Source organism: Loxodonta africana, chromosome 8, assembly GCF_030014295.1.
Source record: "Loxodonta africana isolate mLoxAfr1 chromosome 8, mLoxAfr1.hap2, whole genome shotgun sequence".
NCBI lineage: Eukaryota > Metazoa > Chordata > Mammalia > Proboscidea > Elephantidae > Loxodonta > Loxodonta africana.
Genome location: NC_087349.1, coordinates 50,121,904 through 50,144,641, shown reverse-complemented (window position 1 = coordinate 50,144,641; position 22,738 = coordinate 50,121,904). Strand labels below are relative to the sequence as shown.

At 35.6% G+C, this 22,738-nt stretch overlaps 1 protein-coding gene across 1 annotated transcript in view; it reads right to left on the bottom strand.

The window, feature by feature from the left end:
- The window catches only part of CD36 (CD36 molecule (CD36 blood group)), a 113,173-nt gene that overhangs the window by 59,931 nt on the left and 30,504 nt on the right, over positions 1 to 22,738 (bottom strand). The gene's annotated exons all lie outside the window — the stretch shown is intronic.

The window sequence follows — 22,738 nt, the reverse complement described above, 5'->3', positions numbered from 1 at the left end:
TACCTGTGCTAGAATACCAGTAAACAGCAGGAAGTGGGTGAAAAGTGTTTTTATTCATTCATTTTGTAGGGACAGTTTTGCCAAACTTCTGTTCCTGAATGTTTGTAAACAATGTTTACAAGAGTGTGAGTGCCTGTCACTCATACTGGGCTTTACTGTTTTTAGCAAGTGCATTGCTTTTATTTGTAAATATTTAATTATGAGTGAAGCTTAACCTTTTATTAAATTTATTAACAATTTGTCTTTTCTATAGATTTGTGATCATATCCTTGTTCATCTTTTTCCCCCTAATCCAAACCTAGGTTTGTTTATTAGCTGGTTAAGAAAATAATCAGTCTTCTGACATTTGTTTCCCAATTTTAAAATTTATCATGTTTTTTACTTTATGTTTATTGTATTGTTCAATTACACAATTTTTCAGTTTTTATATGATTATAACTTTCAAAGCATTTCCTTTTAAGAAATTGTATCATTGCTTTTAAAGGCTTTCCCCACTTCAAGGATATGAAAAATAATTCACAAGCTTTATTTTAATATTTCTATGGGTTTTTTGTATATGGGTTTTTTTTTTTTTTCAATCCTTTGGAATAGTATTTTCAGATGATAAGTTGATTAATGAAATTTAATGCTTACTATGCAAAAGAGGAAGAGTACAACATGTTCAGTACAAATATTGCAACATATGTAAAAGCCACTATGGGCTTGCTAGACAGTTTCACCTGGCTGGTGTTCTGATCACAGCTTTATTAAGGATAGGGTTTGTGAACTGGAATGTCAAAGAGGGTAATGAGACAGAGCAGACCTATACCCCCCAGATGAGGGTCAAATCAGATGGCAGATTTAAACTTAAAGGTTTAAAGCCATTTGCAGATATAAAGTATTGATAGTTTAAGATATTAGATAAGATTTATTTTTTTATTTGAAATGATTGAGTTTTTTACAGTTCAGCCCAAAAAAAAAAAAGATGTGTTTGCAATATAAAACACATCTCCATTCCAGATTGTGTGGGTAAGTAAAGACTTATAAATTATGAAGATGATGATGATACAATAGTGGAGTTAACACATACTAGGAACTTAATGTCTGCTAAGTGACAGAGTAAGTATTTTATGTAAATTACCTACGGACCAGTCATACCACCTTACCATACTCTTTAGAGATCTACCTGAGGTTACAAAGCTAATACGTTGCAGAACAAGGAATAAAACCCAGACAAACTGACTCTAGAGCCTGTACAGTAAACCAAAATTCTTTTTGACAAAAATGATAGATAAGTTCTAGATCAATACTTAATTTTACATATTATTTTCAGAAAGTTTGTATAAACTTAATAACATTTTTTAAAGAACCTGGTATTTCATTAAGAAGAAAAGGATGTCTAAACATGATAGACAAGGATTGAAAAAAAAAAAAAAATTTTTTTTTTTTTTTTTTTTTTAAGGATTGAACAGTGCACATATTCTGCAAATGGCATTTACCAATTATTTGGAGAATAAGTAAAACAGATAAAAATCCATTGTAAAGACCTGTAAATTATCTGAAAATATTAGTTATCAATGTGAAACTATATGGCAAAATTTGCTTTAATCTTTAGGGGATAAGTAATCATGGATGTGGTGTACAGACACAAATATATATGGATATATATGTACATTGACTCGATGGCACTGGGAATCATATATATGTGTATATAAGTGATTTTATGTATGCATATATATATACACACACATATATAAACATACACACACATATATAAACATATAAATTTGATTTATGTACAGGTTCCACATGAGCACAATTAAGTGCTCTGAAGTAATATACTATGAAAACAAGAATATTAAACGCACAAGACACAAAAATGTAATCTAATGCCAATGAAGGACTGAGAGATGAAAATGGAGAATTCTAATATCATCTTGAAAATTTCGAGGGCATTATTAAAGACAAAATGCAGAATCTGAAGTTTAGAATCTCAGGGTATTTGAATCAAAAGACAAGATGAAAGCAAATATACTACATTAAAAATATAAAATAATCTTACCTATCTGTTTAACAGAAGCCATGCTAGGAGCTGTGTGTAAAAGAGAGACTAAGGAGAGAGTACTTCTGTATATATGGGTAGTTCTCATGTGGGCAGGGCCAAGTCAATATGTAAATTTCAAGGCCATCTCAAAATGCTGGCAGAACTAATCATTGCTTGGACAGTTTGCAAAGCTAACTTGAGTCTCTGAGAGAAAAAAATGCCAACATTTAAATGATGTAAAGAAATCCAAGGAAATGTTATACTAACCATAGTTGTTAGAGTAAGTTTTGTTGATAAAGTAGGGGAAAAAAACTGAAATATTCAGGTAAAAGAGTAACTAGGTCTTAAAGCATGGTATGGTAAAATAGCAGGAAAAAAAAATCAATAATAAAAACAAGTATTATTTTATGACTTCCAAATTTAAAAAAAGGGTTGAGAAAAAAGAAAGTATTCAAGCAATTTGAAATTTCCCAGGAGAGAAACAAAGAACATTCAATGTAATTGAGGCTACAATAACTTTTAGAGTTGAGAAATGTTGTAATAGCCTTGGACTTCAGATAGCCTGTGATGTGGAAGATCTTAAAAATGAAGGAAATAAAAGAGTTTTAAGATGGGTTAAGGAAATAAATTTACATTTACACTGGCTCTTGGCTTGATCAAAATGTTTTAAAATGCTTATCAGGTTTTTTTTTTTTTTTAATTATTCTGTTTAAGCCTCAATGAAATAGTTGAAGATTATGATGAATATATAAAAACAGAATGACTTATGTAAAGAATTCTGATGGACGAGAATTAAAGTGATTTTGTTCCATTTAATAAATAAAGAAATATACTAAACCACACTGACAAGTCTCTTTTAAAAAAACATAATTATATTGACATCTATGCCATCTGACCATCTGTTACCTTAAGTTTAAGAATACACAAAACTTGGCCAACAGCTTCCTGGAATATTTAAATAGATATACATCTATACACATACTCACGTACACAAGCATACATTTCCGGGACCGTGGAAGAATGCCTAATTAGATTTTCTTTTAAAACTGAAAAAGAATGGTCCTAATAAGCATGCTTTAGAACAAAAATTTCTATAGTCACCACATAGGAAATAATACATCTCTAATGGCTTTCCTTTTCCGTCGTGTACTGTTCGAATGAAGAAGTTTTATCCTTCTGCCCTGACGCTTTGAAGAACCATTTGGCACACATCCGGTATTTGGAGTGACAAAGCAGCTTCTGATAGAAGTCTTAAAGGAATATAAATCAGTCTATCAAATCCCGTAATGAAATCAAAAGACCATCTTCCAGTTTGGTTTGCAATGGACATGAGGGGAAGGATCACATTCTTTCTTCCAAGAGACCAACAAGTGTAGTTTGGAGTGCCACTTCTCAAATGAACCCCTTGGCAGAACTTGAAATATATTCTTAAGATTTTCAAGAATCCATAGGATTCAAAGTGGAAATATTTTACCCCAAATGTATTTTTAGTTTGAACAAAGCCTCATATAATACTATTTTAAAAACAAACCAAAAAACACCTTATATACATAAGTATAAAATATGCCTTATTTTGTATTTATAAAATATTATATATATATATATACTTATAAAATACAAAATCTAATAAAGCTTCTGGAAGTCACTTTTTGTCCTAGAAAACACTTAAATTACTTAAATCACTTTGTTTACATGAATATAGTCTAGAAATCATAAACATTAGAATCAAGACAGAATAAAAATAGGGAGGCTACCATTCTATAAAGAATAAGACAAACATCTCACAAACTCAGAATATTTCTAAAATAACAAAACCCACAACTGCACAGCATGTGTGTGTTTTTTTGATAGCTGTTTATCTGCTGGAATGAAAGAAATTATAAACTTGTTGAGGATAGGGTAAAGCCTTCCACTTGGAATCACCACATTTAGCTTTTAAATGATAGAGAAACTTAACTTACCTATTAAACTTCATTTAACCCTTGAAAATTTGGCAGCAGCATTAAAGGCTTCTTCACACTATGGGGTAATGATGATGGATTTACTAAAGTAATTCATAGTGTGGTTAAGTAGAAAGGAATTTTTCAGCCTTCTCTCTGTACTAGGTAGGTTTAGTTAGCGTCAACCTAGACTTTCTGCAAGTTTCTATCATCCTCATCGTTCTCCAACAAGCGACCAAGTGCTCAGAACATGTTTATTGTGGCCATTTCCTTTCAGGCTCCTGAATGTCACTCTTCTCTCTTGTTTTGGGGTTGTGATTTAAGTAATCAATAGTAGGTTACGGAAACTGAATTGCTATGGAAGGTCATTCTCAAATGACTCTACTAGTCCTGCTACTTTCACACTACTCAATTAGTATAAAGATCCTCCGAGACTAGGAGGACACAGCTTAGCTTTCTTTGCTTTTGGAGTCCAGGTCTCACATCTCTGTGGTATTTAGGTAAACAAACTCTCCTATTCCACAAAGCCTTCAGTTCATGGGTAAAGATACAAAGGCGAATTGAGATGCATACGTTGTCTGGGTATGTTTCAATACACTCTGTAATGCTCCTTTGTTAGCAACACAGGACTTTCCCGTTCAGAATGAATATGCTGACAATATCATTGTTTTCCCAAGCTGCATGTACAAGGCTTGGAGCAGCAACCTCTGTGTATTCCAAGGCCTAACAACATTTTCTGGACATGATCCAAGATAATTGCTAGGCTTGTTTTTCCTCTCATTTTCTTCAGCTCCTCAGGGAAAATTGGGTAATCACAGTAGGTTGGAGGAAGAGAACTAGAGAGAGGGGAATTTTCACCTTTAAGGTAAAATAAGTTCATAAAAATTGGAAACTGCTTCATTGCAAGATGATTGAAAATTTCACATCATTGAATATTTTCCATGTCAGAAAGAAACATGTCCCAAAATACTGTTTTTCTAATACATTTGAATATACACTTCTCTTTCACAAGCTTCTCTTTTTATTTTTTCTTCTTTCCTTCCTCAGTTACCCTGCATTTATCATCTCTGGTTCACTTTTAGTTGACTATTTGACATCTTATTTTTATCTTTCTTTCTAAAATCCTTTCGAAATGATACATGGTATTAGCTATGTAGATTTGGAACTGTTCAACACTGGTGGGAATCGATACTCTTTCTTCTATCCTCTCTCCTCCATCCTAATCCCTTGTGTATGAGACCAAGGAAACATGCAGCCATACTGCTGGGGACCATCTTAACATCTTGAGGAAAAACACCCTGGAACAAAGTCAACCCTAAATAAAAAAGAGCAGGGAGAGCTAAGAAGAGTCAGTGCTTTGATCCAACTGTGCCTGAAGAGGACTAACTCTGGAGTTTTCAATTATGTGAGCTAACAAATCCTCGTGTTGATTTACCTAATTTGAGTTGAAAGCATCCAAACTAATACCCTGAGATTCTATGTAAAACATGGACTTATTTAGATCACACATACTTTAAACACATATATCACCTAACCAACGTTCTAGCTCTTTAAGTGTGGTCAATACACATGGCTTAACCAGTAGATTGCTACCAAAAAAAAAAAAAAAAGGAGAGAAATATTCCTGCAATATGGTTTTCTATACTATATGCAATACTTGCAGATATATAGATAGATATTACTATAATATACAGCACATATAAAATACCATGTGACTATATTTTATTCATGTGTAGATCTCTAGAACACTTCAGGGTTCTATCTATAGAAAGTGGTCCAAAAAAGTTCAATTCATTATTTATTTGTGTATTCATAAATCACAATGAAACTCTCTATAATGTAATCACTAGGAACCATGTTGGTAGTGTTTATTATTACATTCTAGGGTTTAAAATAGTCTCTGACCTATAATAGGTGCTCAAATATTCATTGACTATATGAGGAATATACTATAGTTATTACATTATAGATTAAAAACAGACATGAGTATATTAAATGCTTTGGTAAGAGAGGAGGTACTTATGCACTTCCAGGTTACCTGATGCCAAGGCTTAAAAGTGCTGCTAATCTTCCAGACCTGCGTTTTTTATGTTTCATAGATGCCATGCATGTAACGGAAAAAAGAACAGATGTAGTCTGTCTTAGGCAAAGATCTGAATGTATGAAACAGATAAATAATCTGATCACTCAGCATTGGGGGCTTTAATTCTTTCATTCTGCAAATATTTTTGATTAACTGGAATACAAGGATGAGACTCATACTCCTATACAACAAGGGTTACCTGCCGGGTTTGTTTACATGTCTCTTGCCTGGAATAGACACACTGGTTAAAATGAAGTTTTCTAAAATTTATTGGAATTACCCAACTGTACAAAAAGCATGATAAACATTACATGTAAATCATTATGAGTAGGTGGTTGTTATTGATGTTTTTGCCTTTAAAACATTTTCTCCAAGTCTCCCGACCTAAGTCTCTACCACCTGAACTTACATGCCAAGCCAACGTCTTCTCAGAGACTAAGATGTCTGTGATACCTTGCTAATAGTTTGATTCCTTTGGTTTATTCAGTTGATTTGTCCTGGACTGCTCATTTATTTTGTTAAAAATCAGTGGGCCTTTAGTCTAACTATGAAATGCACTTCTGCTGAGGGGGCCAGTATGGCCTAATCACTGGAGTTTTAAACAATAAAACCCTGGGAATTGGCTTCTCTATTCAGATGGCAGTTAATTCAAGAAAAACGCCTTAAATTTTGTCTTTGCACTTGTTTCCGTTTGGGAGATGAGCCACATTATCATTGACAAGGGCATTCCCCAGCTGAACTGATAAAACTGAGGATTCAAGAACATGGGTCACTTACAGAATTCTGTGGCAATCAATAAAATACAAAGAAAAATTTAAAATATCACCTAATATATCATTATCTCGTGAAAACCTGAGCCAGACTGATTCTTTTATCCTCAAGAGAGCTCTTAACAGATGAACTCTTAAATATCAAAACAAACTGCATAAATGCCAAAACCCAGGAGAAAAGGCAATAAATAGAACCTTGTAGCAGCCTTGTCTCAGGAGACACTGCTGGCTCTACCCCTGCTATCGTTTGCGATAAACATACAAACGTTAGAATCAATAGGGAGATAAATAAAATAACACACCTATGAAGTAGTACATAGAAGACTTCAGTCTATATGTAGCAGGTATATGTAAAAATACAGAATGTTATTAAAATCTGAAAACATGCCTAAATTCATAAAGGGCAAAACAGTTGAAAACGTACTGCAGGGAGTAAATATTCAACCTACGTACAAGAGCAGGTTTCCTAATGTTTTTTCTAGTTTTGTCAAAAAAAAAAAAAAAAAAAAAAGTGCCTTACAAAGGAATTAAATTTCTAATACATTTATGCATCAGATTGCATGGCATATTACTTAAGTCCTAAGATTTTAAAGAAAAATAACATTGCAACACACCTCTTATACTGATATGATCTGAAAATCAGGAGTTATTAATATAAAATAAAAATATTAAAATGGACTGTGTATACTTATATATAGATTTATAGATTAATTGGGTAGAAAGATTATTAAAAATCAAATTTGAAAAGCCTTTTTATTAGCGTATAAATAATATAATGAACTAGTATTGTTTTCTCAAGCTTTTAATTTATTGCAAATCATATATATATAAAAACGTATATAACTACATAAATATAAATACACACATACATAACACTTAGCCAATGAGATAATAACTAGTAGGCATGATAAATCTGAAATAACTAAAAATATATAGAGAATTAAGCTTAATTCTCATGTAATTGCCATTTACTATAAAGTATAATTTATAATTTTCAGAATTTGGTAAATTATAATGCTATTTAGCTCAAATGTAAATAATAAAAATATCAGTATGATAGAAGAGCCAATCTGAATATTCTTACCAGCAAAATATGGAGAGATGGCACACTGCCAGCTAAGTTAGTTCTGCATTCACTGATAAATTTGGTTGCCATAGCAAGCCCATAGTCACTGAGTTTCTAAGCAACCTGAGACTCCATAGACTGCAGATACTTAGGAATCCACTGATCTTTCATCATCTTCAAGGACCCAAAAAAAACCACTTGCCATCAAGTCGAAACATATAAACTTGTGATTCTAAATTCAATCTAGGATCTGCTAATTACCCAATAGAGCAGTGATCCTTATAAATAAAATATCCTCTGTATTGATATCCCTTTAATTTATTAATTAATAACACTTGTACTGGGAAATTATTTCAGTACTCAAAATGCCAAGTGGATGAAATTAGGTACAGAAAGTGGTCAGTATTTAGTATGTGTATTTAGGTAACTTAAGTAATTGTAGATCAGTAATTACTTGGGATTTTGTCTGGAAATAATTATGGCTTGTCTCAAAATGCTGAAGTGATCATATTAACTGCCCAAAAAGAATTGCATTGGTCTGAGACATAAACAAGATAATGAATCATTCCTATAATGAACTTGTATTAGCATGCCTAATTCCTGTCTCTGTTAAGTACGTTCAGTTTCCCATCTTCACATAATGCCTGTTGCCTTGGCATTCTCATTTAATCCATGAGGCTCAGTTTGCAACTGTTTAAAGTAATCACAATGAAATGAAGTTATGGTATACAAATGTGGATCGTTCCCACAAAACACTGTAGTATAATGAAAGCAGAGATAAAATGCTATTAACTGAAATGGGTACGTGTGACCAACAAAACAACTGTGCTTGAGATCTGTAAAATTTTATTTAGCTTAAGTTTTCTAATATTGCTTGGTTTTCTCTACCTCCCACCATCATTCTATCTAATTCACTTTCACCGTGAAAAACATTTTGGGAATGATTTGTAAGTCAAAAGGCGGTTTTAGTTTAATGATTAATTTATTTATTTTTTTTATTTCTTACATCCAGTTGGCTGTCACTTCAACAGATTTCAGCAGCTAGGTATTCAGTACAAGTCTCTAACCTGAGGGTAAAATAAAGTTGCAAATCATGTCTCAAACAAGTCATAGCAGCCACCTGTTGAGTACAGTCACACCAGGAATGCCAGCAGCAGAGACTGTTTGTGGCCTCTAATTATGACTTTTGACCATCAGAAGTAGGGGAAGATAGATTCTTTCCTATTTCTCCAAGAGAGGGAAGACAACCCATCCAAATATCAATATGCTGCCTTACATTCTTAATATAACAAAGTTCAAATCTTTCATAATGATACTCATTATAATTGCATGTTTATATAAAAAGTGACCATCTACCATTTAATATTCTCCCTGCAACATATATATTTTTAAAGAATAAAATATAGCTGCTCATAAATTAGTCCTTTTAGTATGTTGCTCTATTAAGATGTTCCTTCTTTGTTACATGTATATAAGCATGTGAATTTTGGAGTGTTTGGAAGCAATTTTAAGTTTTTTTTTAATACTCTCTTATCACACTTAGTACTGTAATTATTACTGACAAGATCATAGTAAAGTTACTACAAGTGACAAACTCCCTCCACTTTCTTTTAGATGCAACTGCTTATCTAAACACCTGGGACTGGGTGATTTGGGATTGAATTCCTACAATATTCCATATACCCAATTTCCTGAGGGATAAGAGAAATGCATATACCACTTAAACCAAATGAGAAGAAAGCAAAAATCAAACCAAGTTAAGAGATTCGAGTATTGCAGGTGTCAGTCTAGAGTCCACCATCACTAAGCTAGGTAACTTCGCAGCGCTCAAAAAACATAATTACCAGTTAGAAGTCCGAAGAAAGAGTACAAGGCCACGAATGTTAATGAACTTTCCAAATGCTGGTTGGAAGACCATGGAATTAACAATGATGCCTCTGGTTGTGTTTGTCCCAAGTGCTCGGTCAAATCACTGCTGTACCTCTGTCAGTCCCACCTCCAAGTATCCAAGAATGGCTGTGGAATTTCGACTAACACTTAAGTGAGTCAGTAGGATTCCTAAACCAAAGTAAACACTGAAACTAGTATTTGCCAACTTCTCCAGCTTGAAAATGAGCTGTTTTCCCCCTGGTTCTTTCCTTTAAAAAAAAAAAAAAACAATTACTCTGTGACGTTTAAAAGAACACAGAAGCAGCTCCCTCTCCAGGGATATTCCAACTTACTCTCTCATAGAAATTCCCTTGACTCTTTCCATCCTGTGTCTTTGTTAGAGGACTTTATAGTCCTCCTAGGAACCTCATAACAACATGGTCTTTGGGAAAAGAAACAAAGTATCAATGAATATTTCTGGTTTGTAGAAAACTAGAGATGGTGCAACATTGGACAGGACCTTGCAAAAACTAACAAGTTCAGGTTTATAGTAGTAAGACATCCCTTTGCCACATGAAAGAACTAAGATAGCAATATTTGGTGGGTCACTATTGAGTCAGAATCAACTTGATGGCAACTATTTTTTTTTTATATATATACTAATATGTAGCCAACTCATAAGAACCAAATCAAAATAATTAAATACCCTGAAAAGTATGAGCCATTAATGTATTATTATTACAGTAATTATTACAGTATATGATCAGTAAGGGGAAAAATGGTTTTTTTGTCCTCAAATCTTCTAAGGAAACAATTCTCTGGGGATTAATGTTGCTGACGTGCATTTTCATATATACAGGTATTCAATGGGTATTTAGCTACTGTGTGCCCAGAACTTGGCCACGAGGAGGAAGAAAATATTCCTATTGTGAGATTATCCGTAATGTACTTCAAAACTGACATAAATTATAATTTGGCTGTGGCTGGTAGGCACTTTATTTATTTTTTTTTCTTTTTAATTTTTATTGTGCTTTAAGTGAAAGTTTACAAATCAAGTCAGTATCTCACACAAAACCGTATATACTCCTTGCTACATACTCCCAATTGCTCTCCCCGTAATGAGACAGCCCACTCTCTCCCTCCATTCTCTCTATTCGTGTCCATTTCACCAACTTCTAACCCCCTCTACCCTCTCATCTCCCTTCCAGCGAGGAGATGCCAATATAGTCTCAAGTGTCCACCAGATCCAAGAAACTCACTCCTCACCAGCTTCCCTCTCCATCCCATTGTCCACTCCAATCCATGTCTGAAGAGTTGGCTTTAAGAATGGTTCCTGTCCTGGGCCAGCAGAAGGTCTGGGAGCCATGGCCACCAGGGTCCTTCTAGTCTCAGTCAGACCATTAAGTCTGGTCTTTTCAGGAGAATTTGGGGTCTGCATCCCACTGCTCTCTTGCTCCCTCATTCTCTGTTGTGTTCCCTGTCAGGGCAGTCATCGGTTATAGCCGGGCACCATCTAGTTCTTCTGGTTTCAGGCTGATGTAGCCTCTGGTTCATGTGGCCATTTCTGTCTCTTGGGTTTGTAAATTACCTTCTGTCCTTGGTGTTCTTCGTTACCCTTTGATCAAGGTGGGCTGAGACCAACTAATGCATCTTAAATGGCTGCTTGCTAGCGTTTAAGACCCGAGACATCTCTCTCCAAGGTGGGATACAGAATGTTTTCTTAATAGATTTTATTATGCCAATTGACTTAGATGTCCCCTGAAACCATGGTCCCCAAACCCCCATTCTTGCTACACTGGCCTTTGAAGCATTCAGTTTATTCGGGAAACTTCTTTGCTTTTGGTGTAGTCCAGTTGCACTGACCTTGCCTGTGTTATGTCTTATCTTTCCCCTCACCTAAAGTAGTTCTTATCTACTATCTAATTAGTGAATACCCCTCTCCCACCCTCCCTCCCTCCCCCCTCTCGTAACCATCAAAGAATATCTTCTTCTCTGTTTAAACTATTTCTTGAGTTCTTATATTAGTGGTCTTGTACAATATTTGTCCTTTTGCAACTGACTGATTTCACTCAGCATAATGCCTTCCAGATTTCTCCATGTTATGAAATGTTTGTCAGATTCATCACTGTTCTTTATCGATGCGTAGTATTCCATTGTGTGACTATACCATAATTTATTGATCCATTCATCCATTGATGGGCACCTTGGGCGCTTCCATCTTTTTGCTATTGTAAACAGTGCTGCAGTGAACATGGGTGTACATATATCTGTTCGTGTAAAGGCTCTTATTTCTCTAGGATATATTCCAAGGTGTGGGATTGCTGGATTGTATGGTAGTTCTATTTCTAGCTTTTTAAGGAAGTGCCAAATCGATTTCAAAAGCGGTTCTACCATTTTACATTCCCACCAGCAGTGAGTGTATAAGTGTTCCAATCTCTCCACAGCCTCTCCAACATTTATTGTTTTGTGTTTTTTGGATTAATGCCAGCCTTGTTGGAGTGAAATGAAATCTCATTGTAGTTTTAATTTGCATTTCTCTAATCGCTAATGATCATGAGCATTTCCTCATGTATCTCTTGGCTACCTGAATGTTTTTAGTGAAGTGTCTGTTCATATCTTTTGCCCATTTTTTATTGGGTTATTTGTCTCTTTGTAATTGAGCTTTTACAGTATCATGTAGATTTTAGAGATCAGGTGCTGATTGGAAAAGTCATAGCTAAAAACTTTTTCCCAATTTGTAGGTAATCTTTTTACTCTTTTGTTGAAGTCTTTGGATGATCATAGAAGTTTGATTTTTAGGAGCTCCCAGTTTTTCCCAGTTATCTAGTTTTTCTTCTACATTGTTAGTATGTTTTGTATACTGTTTATGCCATGTATTAGGGCTCCTAACTTTGTCCCTATTTTTTCTTCCATGATCTTTATCGTTTTAGATTTTATATTTAGGTCTTTGATCCATTTTGAGCTCATTTTTGTGCCTGGAGTGAGGTATGGGTCTTGTTTCATTTTTTTTGCAGTTGGATATCCAGTTATGCCAGCACCATTTGTTAAAAAGACTCTTTTCCCCATTTAACTGTTTTGGGGCCTTTGTCAAATATCAACTGCTCATATGTGGATGGATTTATGTCTTGATTCTCAATTCTCTTCCATTGGTCTATGTATCTGTTGTTGTGCCAGCACCAGGCTGTTTTGACTACTGTGGCGGTATAATAGTTTCTAAAATCAGGTAGAGTAAGGCTTCTAACTTTGTTCTTCTTTTTCAGTAATGCTATACTTATCCGGGGCCTCTTTCCCTTCCATATGAAGTTAGTGATTTGTTTCTCCATCTCATTAAAGAATGTCGTTGAAATTTGGATTGGAATTGCTTTAAATGTATAGATCACTTTTGGTAGAATAGACATTTTTATAATGTTAAGTCTTCCTATACATGAGCAAGGTACGTTTTTCCACTTATGTAGATCTCTTTTGGTTTCCTGCAGAAGTGTACTGTAATTTTCTTTGTATAAGTCTTTTACATCTCTGGTAAGATTTATTCCTGAGTGTTTTACCATCTTGGGGGCTACTGTAAATGGTATTGATTTGGTGATTTCCTCTTCCATGTTCTTTTTGTTGGTGTAGAGGAATCCAACTGATTTTTGTATGTTTACCTTGTTTCGCTAGTTTTCTTGAGGATTTCTAAGGGTTTTCTGTGTATAAGATCATGTCATCTACAAATAGAGATAATTTTACTTCTCCCTTGCCAATCTGGATGTGCTTTATTTCTTTATCTAGCCTAGTTGCTCTGGCTAGGACCTCCAGCACAATGTTGAATAAGAGCGGTGATAAAAGGCATCCTTGTCTTGTTCTTGATCTCAAGGGGAATGCTTTCAGGCCCTCTCCATTTAGAATGATGTTGGCAGTTGGCTTTGTATAAACACCCTTTATTATGTTGAGGAGTTTTCCTTCTATTCATATTTTGCTAAGAGTTTTTATCATGAATGGGTGTTGAACTTTGTCAAATGCCTGTTCTGCTTAATTGATAAAATCATGTGATTCTTGTCTTTTGTTTCATTTATGTGATGGATTACAGTAATTGTTTTTCTAATGTTAAACCATTCCTGCATAGCTGGTATGAATCCTACTTGGTCATGGTGAATTATTTTTTTGATATGTTGTTGAATTCTATTGGCTAAAATTTTGTTGAGGGCTTTTGCATCTAAGTTCATGAGGGATATATGTCTGTAAGTTTCTTTTTTTGTGGTGTCTTTAACTGGTTTTGGCATCAGGGATATGGTGGCTTCATAGAATGAGTTTGGTAGTATTCCGTCCTTTTCTTTGCTCTGAAATACCTTTAGTAGTAATGTCAACTCTTCTCTGAAAGTTTGGTAGAACTCTGCAGTGAAGCCGTTCGGACCAGGGCTTTTTTTTGTTGGGAGTTTTTTGATTACCTTTTCAATCTCTTCTTTTGTTATGGGTCTATTTAGTTGTTCTACCTCTGTTTGTGTTAGTTTAGGTAGGTAGTGTGCTTCTAGGACTTCATCCATTTCTTCTAGGTTTTCAAATTCGTTAGAGTACAATTTTTCATAGTAATCTGCTTTGATTCTTTTAATTTCAGTTGGGTCTGCTATAATATCGCCCATCTCATTTCTTATTCGGGTTATTTGCTTCCTCTCCTGTTTTTCTTTTTTCAGTTTAGCCAGTGGTTTATCAATTTTGTTGATTTTTTCAAAAAACCAGCTTTTGGTCTTATTCTTTCAATTGTTTTTCTGTTTTCTCTTTCAGTTAGTTCAGCTCTAATTTTGATTGTTTTCTTTTGGTGCCTGAGGGTTTCTTTTGTTGCTCTCTATTTGTTCAAGTTGTCTGGATAATTCTTTGATTTTAGCCCTTTCTTCTTTTTGGTTGTGTGCATTTATTGATATAAATTGACCTCTGAGCACTGCTTTTGCTGTGTCCCTAAGGTTCCAATAGGCAGTGTTTTCATTCTCATTGGATTCTCTGAATTTTTTTATTCCCTCCTTAATGTCTTCTATAGCCCAATCTTTTTTGAGCAGGGTATTGTTCAGTTTCCAAGTGTTTGATTTCTTTTCCCTGCTTTTTCTGTTATTGATCTCCACTTTTATGGCCTTATGGTCAGAGAAGATGCTTTGTAATATTTCAATGCTTTGGATTCTGCTAAGGCTTCCTTTATGACCTAATATGTGATCTATTCTAGAGAATGTTCCATATGTGTTGGAAAAGAAAGTATCCTTGGCTGCTGTTGGGTCGAGTGTTCTCTATACGTCTATGAGGTCAAGTTGGTGGATTGTGGCATTTAGATCTTTTGTGTCTTTATTGAGCTTCTTTCTGGATGTCCTGCCTTCACCAAAAGTGGTGTGTTGAAGTCTCCTACTATTATTGTGGAGCTGTCTATCTCACTTTTCAATGCTGTTAGAGTTTGTTTTATGTATCTTGCAGCCCTATCATGGGATGCATAAATATTTAATATGATTATATCTTCTTGGTATATTGTCCCTTTAATCATTATATAGTATCCTTCCTTATCCTTTATGATGGATTTAACTTTAAAGTCTATTTTGTCAGAGATTAGTATTGCCACTCCTGCTTTTTTTTTTATTGCTATTTGCTTGATATATTTTTCCATCCTTTGAGTTTTAGTTTTGTTTGTGTCTCTAAGTCTAAAGTGTGTCTCTTGTAGGCAGCATATAGACAGATCATGTTTTTTAATCCATTCTGCCACTCTCTGTCTCTTTATTGGTGCATTTAGTCCATTTACATTCAGCGTAATTATGGATAGGTACGAATTTAGCAGTATCATTTTGATGTCTTTTTTTGTGTGTTGTTGAAAGTTTCTTTTTCCCACTTAATTTTATGTGCTGAGTAGATTATATATTATCCTTTCCTCATATTCATTGTTGTTGATTTTGTTTCTGCTGAGTCCCTATTTTTTTCTTTTCTTTTATTTTGATGTGTAGGATAGTTTGTCTCCTTTGTGGTTACCTTATTATTTACCCCTATTTTGATAAATTTACACCTAACTTTTATTTCTTTGTATCGCCTTATCTTCCTCTCCGTATGGATGATCTATGACTACATTTCTTAGTCCCTCTTTATCGTTTTAATGTTGTCTTCTTTTACATATAACATCTCTGTTACCCTATTTTGAGGATTTTTTTATCTTGATTTATTTTTTGATCTCCCTGTCTGGGTTGACTTTTGGCTGTACTGTCCAATGTTCTAGTCTTGGGTTGATACCCAATATTATTGATTTTCTAACCAAAAAACTCCCTTTAGTATTTCTTATAGTTTTGGTTTGATTTTTATAAAGTTCCTAAACTTCTGCTTATCTGGAAATGTCCTAATTTCACCTTCATATTTAAGAGATGGTTTTGCTGGATATATGATTCTTGGCTGGCGATTTTTTTTTCCTTCATCTTTTTAAATAAGTCATCCCATTGCCTTCTTGCCTGCATGGTTTCTGCCAAGAAGTCTGGCCTTATTCTTATTGGCTCTCCTTTGCAGGTGACTTTTCTTTTATCCCTAGCTGCTCTTAAAATTCTCCCTTTATCTTTGGTTTTGGCAAGTTTGATTATAATATACCTTGGTGACTTTTTTTAACATCTACCTTATGTGGAGTTTGATGAGCATCTTGGATAGATATCTTCTCATCTTTCACAATATCAGGGCAGTTTTCTGCCAGCAAATCTTCAACAATTCTCTCTGTATTTTCTGTTATCTCTCCCTGTTCTGGTACTCAAATCACTCGTAGGTTATTTCTCTTGATAGAGTCCCACATGATTCTTAATTTTTCTTCATTTTTTAAAATTCTTTTATCTGATTTTTCTTCAAATATGTTAGTTCCAAATGATTTAACTTCAAGTTCAGAAATTCTGGCTTCTACTTGCTCAATTTCGCTCCTCTGACTTTCTATTGAGTTGTCTAATTCTGTAATTTTATTGTTAATCTTCTCAATTTCTGATTACTGTCTATGGATTTTTCAAGGTTATTAAATTTTTCATTATGTTCCTGAATAATCTTTCTAATTTGTTCAGTTGCTTTATCTTTGTGTTCCTTGGCTTGTTCTGCATATTGCCTCATTTCCTTCCTGATGTCTTGAAGGGTTCTGTATATTAATCTTTTGTATTCTGCCTCTGGTAATTCCAGGAAGGCACTTTCATCTAGAAGATCCCTGGGTTTTTTTTTTTTTTTTTTTTTTTTGAGAGCTTGTTGAGGTGATCGTGATTTGTTTCTTTATGTGACTTGTTATTGACTGTTGCCTCCGAGCTATCTATAAGTTATTTTATTAGTTTATGCTAGCTTACTGTGTCATAGATTCTTGCTTTGTTTTGTTTTGATATACCCAAATGGGTTGCTTGAGTCAGCTAGGTGATTATTTTCACCTTTGGAGCTCTGATGTCCTGTCTCCAGATGGCTAGAGCTGTTATCAGGTATATCAGTCTAGGAGTCCATTCACTTTTCTTGTATGAATTCAGCTCAGGTTTCCAGGTAGCTGATCATCAAGTATGTGGTACAGGCTCTGTCCTATAGTCTTAGATGGGCAGGGATGATTGGCCTATGCACCGGTATCTGATTGCAGCAGGTGGTCATGCTCTGAACAAGGCAGGGGGTTGAGAACTGAGCCCCGAGTGTCTCTAGGAAAGCACGTCCCTGTTCCCTTGAGCATGCAGGTGGGTGGGTTCTGCAGATGGACCATGGGGACCCAATGTTTTTGGCTGTAAGGACTGGGAGGTACCAGTTATCCTTGGACCCTTGTCGCGGGTGGCTGGGTGACCTGAGTGGAGCTACCAGTCCTTAGGTGCCTGATGTGGGTAGGTGAGGACCCTGTTTAATAGGGGAAGCAATGTCAAACATCAAACACACACCTCTCCACCGCACAGCTGAAATGGTTGGAGTCTGCCAGCTAGGGCCTATTCTCCTGAAATAGGTCCACACAGGTCCATGCAGAGGGGTAAGGTGCTCAAAGTCCACAGATCGTTTATGCCTGGACAGGAGCTGTTTCTGTCCTGAGCTCCCCCAGTTAGTGGAACTGGCAAATTATCTTCCTCCCCATTTGCAAATTTTTTCCTTCTCCAAGGCTGGGAGGATGGCTGTAGACCCTCAACAGTGCCTATCTCAGGCCCAGGGAATTCAGCCACTGAAGCCAGCTTGGGGATCCGGGGGGCATGGTAAAATATACACAAGTGCATAGCTTTTGCCGAGAGTGCTCTTCTTCTCAGGTTCTGGAGGTGTGAGTAGCCTGTGTGGCTGGGCTGCTTCCCCCACCACTGCTCCAGAAATGGTACCTGAGGGCTCCCTGCAATTCAGGTCCAGTAACTCTTCTCCACTTCTGAACTGTCTCTTCCTCCCCCTGACCCTCTGTTCATTTTCTAAGCTTGCCTTTGATGCTCAGGGCTCCTAGCTTGTCATAAATATACTCGTTTCACTTGTTTTTTCGGGTCTTTGTTGTAAAGAGGTCTCACCAGAAGCGTCTGTCTATCTGCCACCTTGGCTCCTTGGTAGGCAATTTAAATCTTTCTCCTACAAGTGGGCATCTACCTTAGTTGAGAATATTTATTCTAGAGCTGGTTACTTAACATTTAATTGAAGTTCATAATCTAGTTATCTTTATTGCCTAAACACTGGAGATGTGCAAATAAGTGCTAACAATGGGGCTGTCGCTGGTGAAATTAATTGAATTGGCTAGAAATATTATGGGCTAATTTTATAATCTTACCTAAAAGGGTATAAAGATCCAGGAAGCTCAGTTACATAAAGTGCAGTTCAGAAATGATCCATTTTCTAACATTTGATTTCAGAGCATTCTTGGTTGTCCGACTACGACTGAATGGTTAGATTAGCTGAATCCATAGAATGTTGAGTGTGTGCATCTGATTAACCTTCCCTGCAAGAACAGTTGGGATGCCTAAAAGAGCTGAGACTGGGGACTTCATGAAGCACATGGTACAGATGGATTCCTGCTTGTTATGCATTTGCTTCAGTCAGAAACCAGTCTGAGAGGGCTTTTGCTATACTCTTCCAGGGAGGGATCTGTAGCTGTCCTCTACTGTTGTTTATTGATGCTTAACAATATTTACCAAAAGAACCCAATAATAATGTTTGTCCAATTGGTTTCTATTGTTTAGAACACTTACATTCCAGGAGCTCACATTCTAGAGATGTAGCTCACATAGAAGAAAATTCTACATACAGAGAATTTGTTGTCAAAGACAACAAAGAGTTCTTACTCATAGGACATCCACATTTATTCAGATATAAATAGCTGTGACTCTTCATTCAAAGACCTTTCACCCACTTCTGTGTATGACACATTTTTTTTCCTCTGTCATGACCTTCACATTGCAGAAGACGTGAGAATCTTAGGACTCATCTAGCTCTGATCATTTAACGATGTTTCAGGGACTCTGGGAGTTAGATTCCCTTGCTCTAAGTCATCCTAATGGTTATTTAAAAATCTTCAACTAATAATTGCTTAATTTTTGTCCTTATGTTTCTATTTTCCATATTTTCACCTCTCTTTTCTCCCAGGTTTTGCCCTGATATTTTATAAAGTATTGCTTTAATTTTAGGGGTGCATCATTATTCTCCTTTCTTTTTCAGCAATGCTAGTCAACTTAGTATTAAGCCTCTGAATAACTGGAATAATTTACCTCTTTTTAATTCCCATACACTGTACTCTGTTACTCCTGTGAAGTTAATTTTTAAACAAATATTCCTGTTCCAGTGCAATTTGGTTTTCTTAAATTTTACTTTAAATAAAATTCTATTTTAATTAGTATATCATATTTCTCTACCCTCATGCAGGTCAACTTGAAAATTCTAGGAAAGGATAGAGGAGGGACAAAATATTTGTTCATGTATTACCACAGGTCTTCTAAATGATAACATGTGTCATTATTTAATTCTTCAAAAATCGCTGTAAATTGGGTATTGTTAGCCACTTTTTTTTTATAGATGACAAAACCTGGTAAAGGGAAAACTTAGGAAAATTAGATAAAATCAAATATGCTCAGAATTACTATGAGATAGATGACCCTGAGTTTATGAATCCAGGTGATAAATAGTATCAAAGACCAGGAAGAAGGCACAAAAATACAAGTTAAATATAAGTTTTCTTTTGTCATATCTAAATTCTTACCTTTTGGCAATATAAAACTCTCAGCAGATGTATCTGTCAGTTCATTGTACTGCGGTGGCTTGCATGTTGCTGTAATTCTGGAAGCTGTGCCACTGGTATTTCAAATACCAGCAGGGTCACCCATGACAGGTTTCTACAGGGCTTCCAGATTAAGACAGACTAGGAAGAAGGACTTGGCAAATTACTTCTAAAAACAAAAAGGCCACTGAAAACCTTATAAATAGCAGCAGAACATGGTGTTTGTTAGTGCTGGAAAATGAGCCCCTTAGGTTGGAAGGCATTCAAAATACTACTAGAGAAGAGCTGCCTCCTCAAAGTAGGCGTGACCTCAATGACATAGATGGAATAAAGCTTTCAGGATGTTCGTTTGCTGATACGGCATGACTCAAAAACGAGAATAAGCAGCTGCAAACATCCATTAGTAATTAGAATATAGAACGTACAAAGTATAAACCCAGGAAAAGTGGAAGTTGTCAAAAGTGAAACAGAATGCTTGAAGATCGATATCCTAGGCATTAGTGAGCAGAAATGGAATGGTATTGGCCATTCTGAATTGGAGAATCATACAATATATTATGGCAAGTTGAAGAGGAACAGTATCACATCACATTTTAAGATCTATCCTGAAGTACAACATTGTCAATGATAAGACAATACCCATAAGCCTAAAATAAAAATCAGTTAATATGACTATTATTCAAATTTATACACCCATAACTAAGGCCAAAGATGAAGAAATTGAAGATTTTTACCAACTTCTGCCATCTGAAATTGATCGAACATGCAATGAAAGTGCATTGATAATTACTGGTGATTGGAATGTGAAAGCTGGAAAAAAAGAAGTAGGATTAGTAGTTGGAAAATACAGTCTTGATGAGAGAAATGACATGGAAGATTGCATGATAGAATTTTGCAAGACCAACAACCTGTACATTGGAAATACATTTTTCAACAACATGAACGGTAACTATACATGTGGAATGTGCCAGAATAGACAGGAATCAACTTGACTACATCTATGCAAAGAGACATTTGAGAAGCTCAATATCATGAGTCAGAATAAGGCCGGAGGCCAACTGTGGAATAGATTGTCAATTGCTCCAATGCAAGTTCAAGTTGAAGCTGAAGAAATCCAAACAAATCCATAAGAGACAAGATACAACCTTTAGCATATCCCATCTGCTTTAGTTATCTAGTGCTGCTTTAACAGAAATACCACAAGTGGATGGCTTTAACAAAGAGAAATTTATTCTTTCACGTTTCAGAAAGCTAAAAGTCCAAATTCAGGGTGCCAGCTCTAGGAGAAGGCTTTCCCTTTCTGTCAGCTCTGGGGGAAAGTCCTTGTCATAAATCTTACCCTGGTCTAGGAGCTTCTCCCCACTGGGACCCCGAGTCCAAAGAACATGCTATTCTCCTGGCTCTTGTTTTTTGGTGGTATGAGGTCCCCGTGTCTCTCTGCTTGCTTCTCTCTTTTATATCTCAAAAGACAATGGCTTAAAACACAACCTAATATTGTACATTAAGTTCTGCCTCATTAACACAACTACCCCTAATTCTGCCTCTTTAACATCATAGAGGAAGTATTTACAACAGATAGGAAAATCACATCAGATCACAAAATGGTGGACAACCACACAATAGTGGGAATCATGGCCTAGCCAATTTGACACACATTTTTTTGAGACACAATTAAATCCACAACAACAACTGAATTTAGAGACCGTCTCAAGAATAGATTTGACCAATTGGACGCTAGTGACTGAAAACAAGAGGAGTTGTGGGAAGACATAAAGGACATCATACATGAAGAAATAAAAGGTCATTAAAAAGACAGGAAACAAAGAAAAGATCAAAATGGATGTCAGAAAAGACTCTGAAGCTTGCTTTTGAGTGTAGAGTAGCTAAAATGAACAGAAGAAATGATAAAGTAAAAAAGCTGAACAGAAGATTTCAAAGGGTGGCTCAAGAAGACAAAGTAAAGTATTATAATGAAATGTGCAAAGACCTGGAGTTAGAAACCAAAAGGGAGGGACAAAACTTGGCATTTCTCAAGCTGAAAGAGCTGAAGAAAAAATTCAAGGCTCGAGTTGCAACACTGAAGAAATCTACAGGGAAAATATTGACCAACGCAGGAAGCATCAAAAGAAGATGGAAAGAATACACAGAATCACTACCAAAAAGAATTGGCCAAGGTTCACTGATTTCAGGAGGCAGTATACCATCAAGAACCAACAGTACTAAAGGAATAAGTGCAAGCTGCCCTGAAGGCATCGGCAAAAAACAAGGCTCCAGGAATTAATGGAATTCCAATTGAGATATTTCAAGAAAAGGATGCAACTTTGGAGATGCTCATTCATCTATGCTAAGAAATTTGGAAGACAGCTACCTGGCCAATCAACTGGAAGAGATCCATATACATGCCTATCCCAAAGAAAGGTGGTCCACTGGAATGCAGAAATCATCCAACAATATCACTACTATCATAAAAAAAGCAAGTAAAATTTTGTTGAAGATAATTCAAAAATCGGTTGCAGCAGTACATAGACAGGGACTGCAAGAAATTCAAGCTGGATTCAAAAGAGGGTATGGAAGGGGGGATATCATTGCTGACGTGAGATGGATCTTGCATGAAAGCAGATGATACCAGAAAGATACTTACCTGTGTTTTATTGACTATCCAAAGGCATTCAACCGTGTGGATCATAACAAATTAGGGATAACATTGAGAATAATGGGAATTCCAGAACACTTAATTGTGTTTATGAGGAACTTGTAAGTAGACCTAAAGGCAGTCATTCAAACCGAATGAGGGAATAGTGCACAGTTTAAAGTTAGGAAAGTTGTGTGTCAAGGTTGTA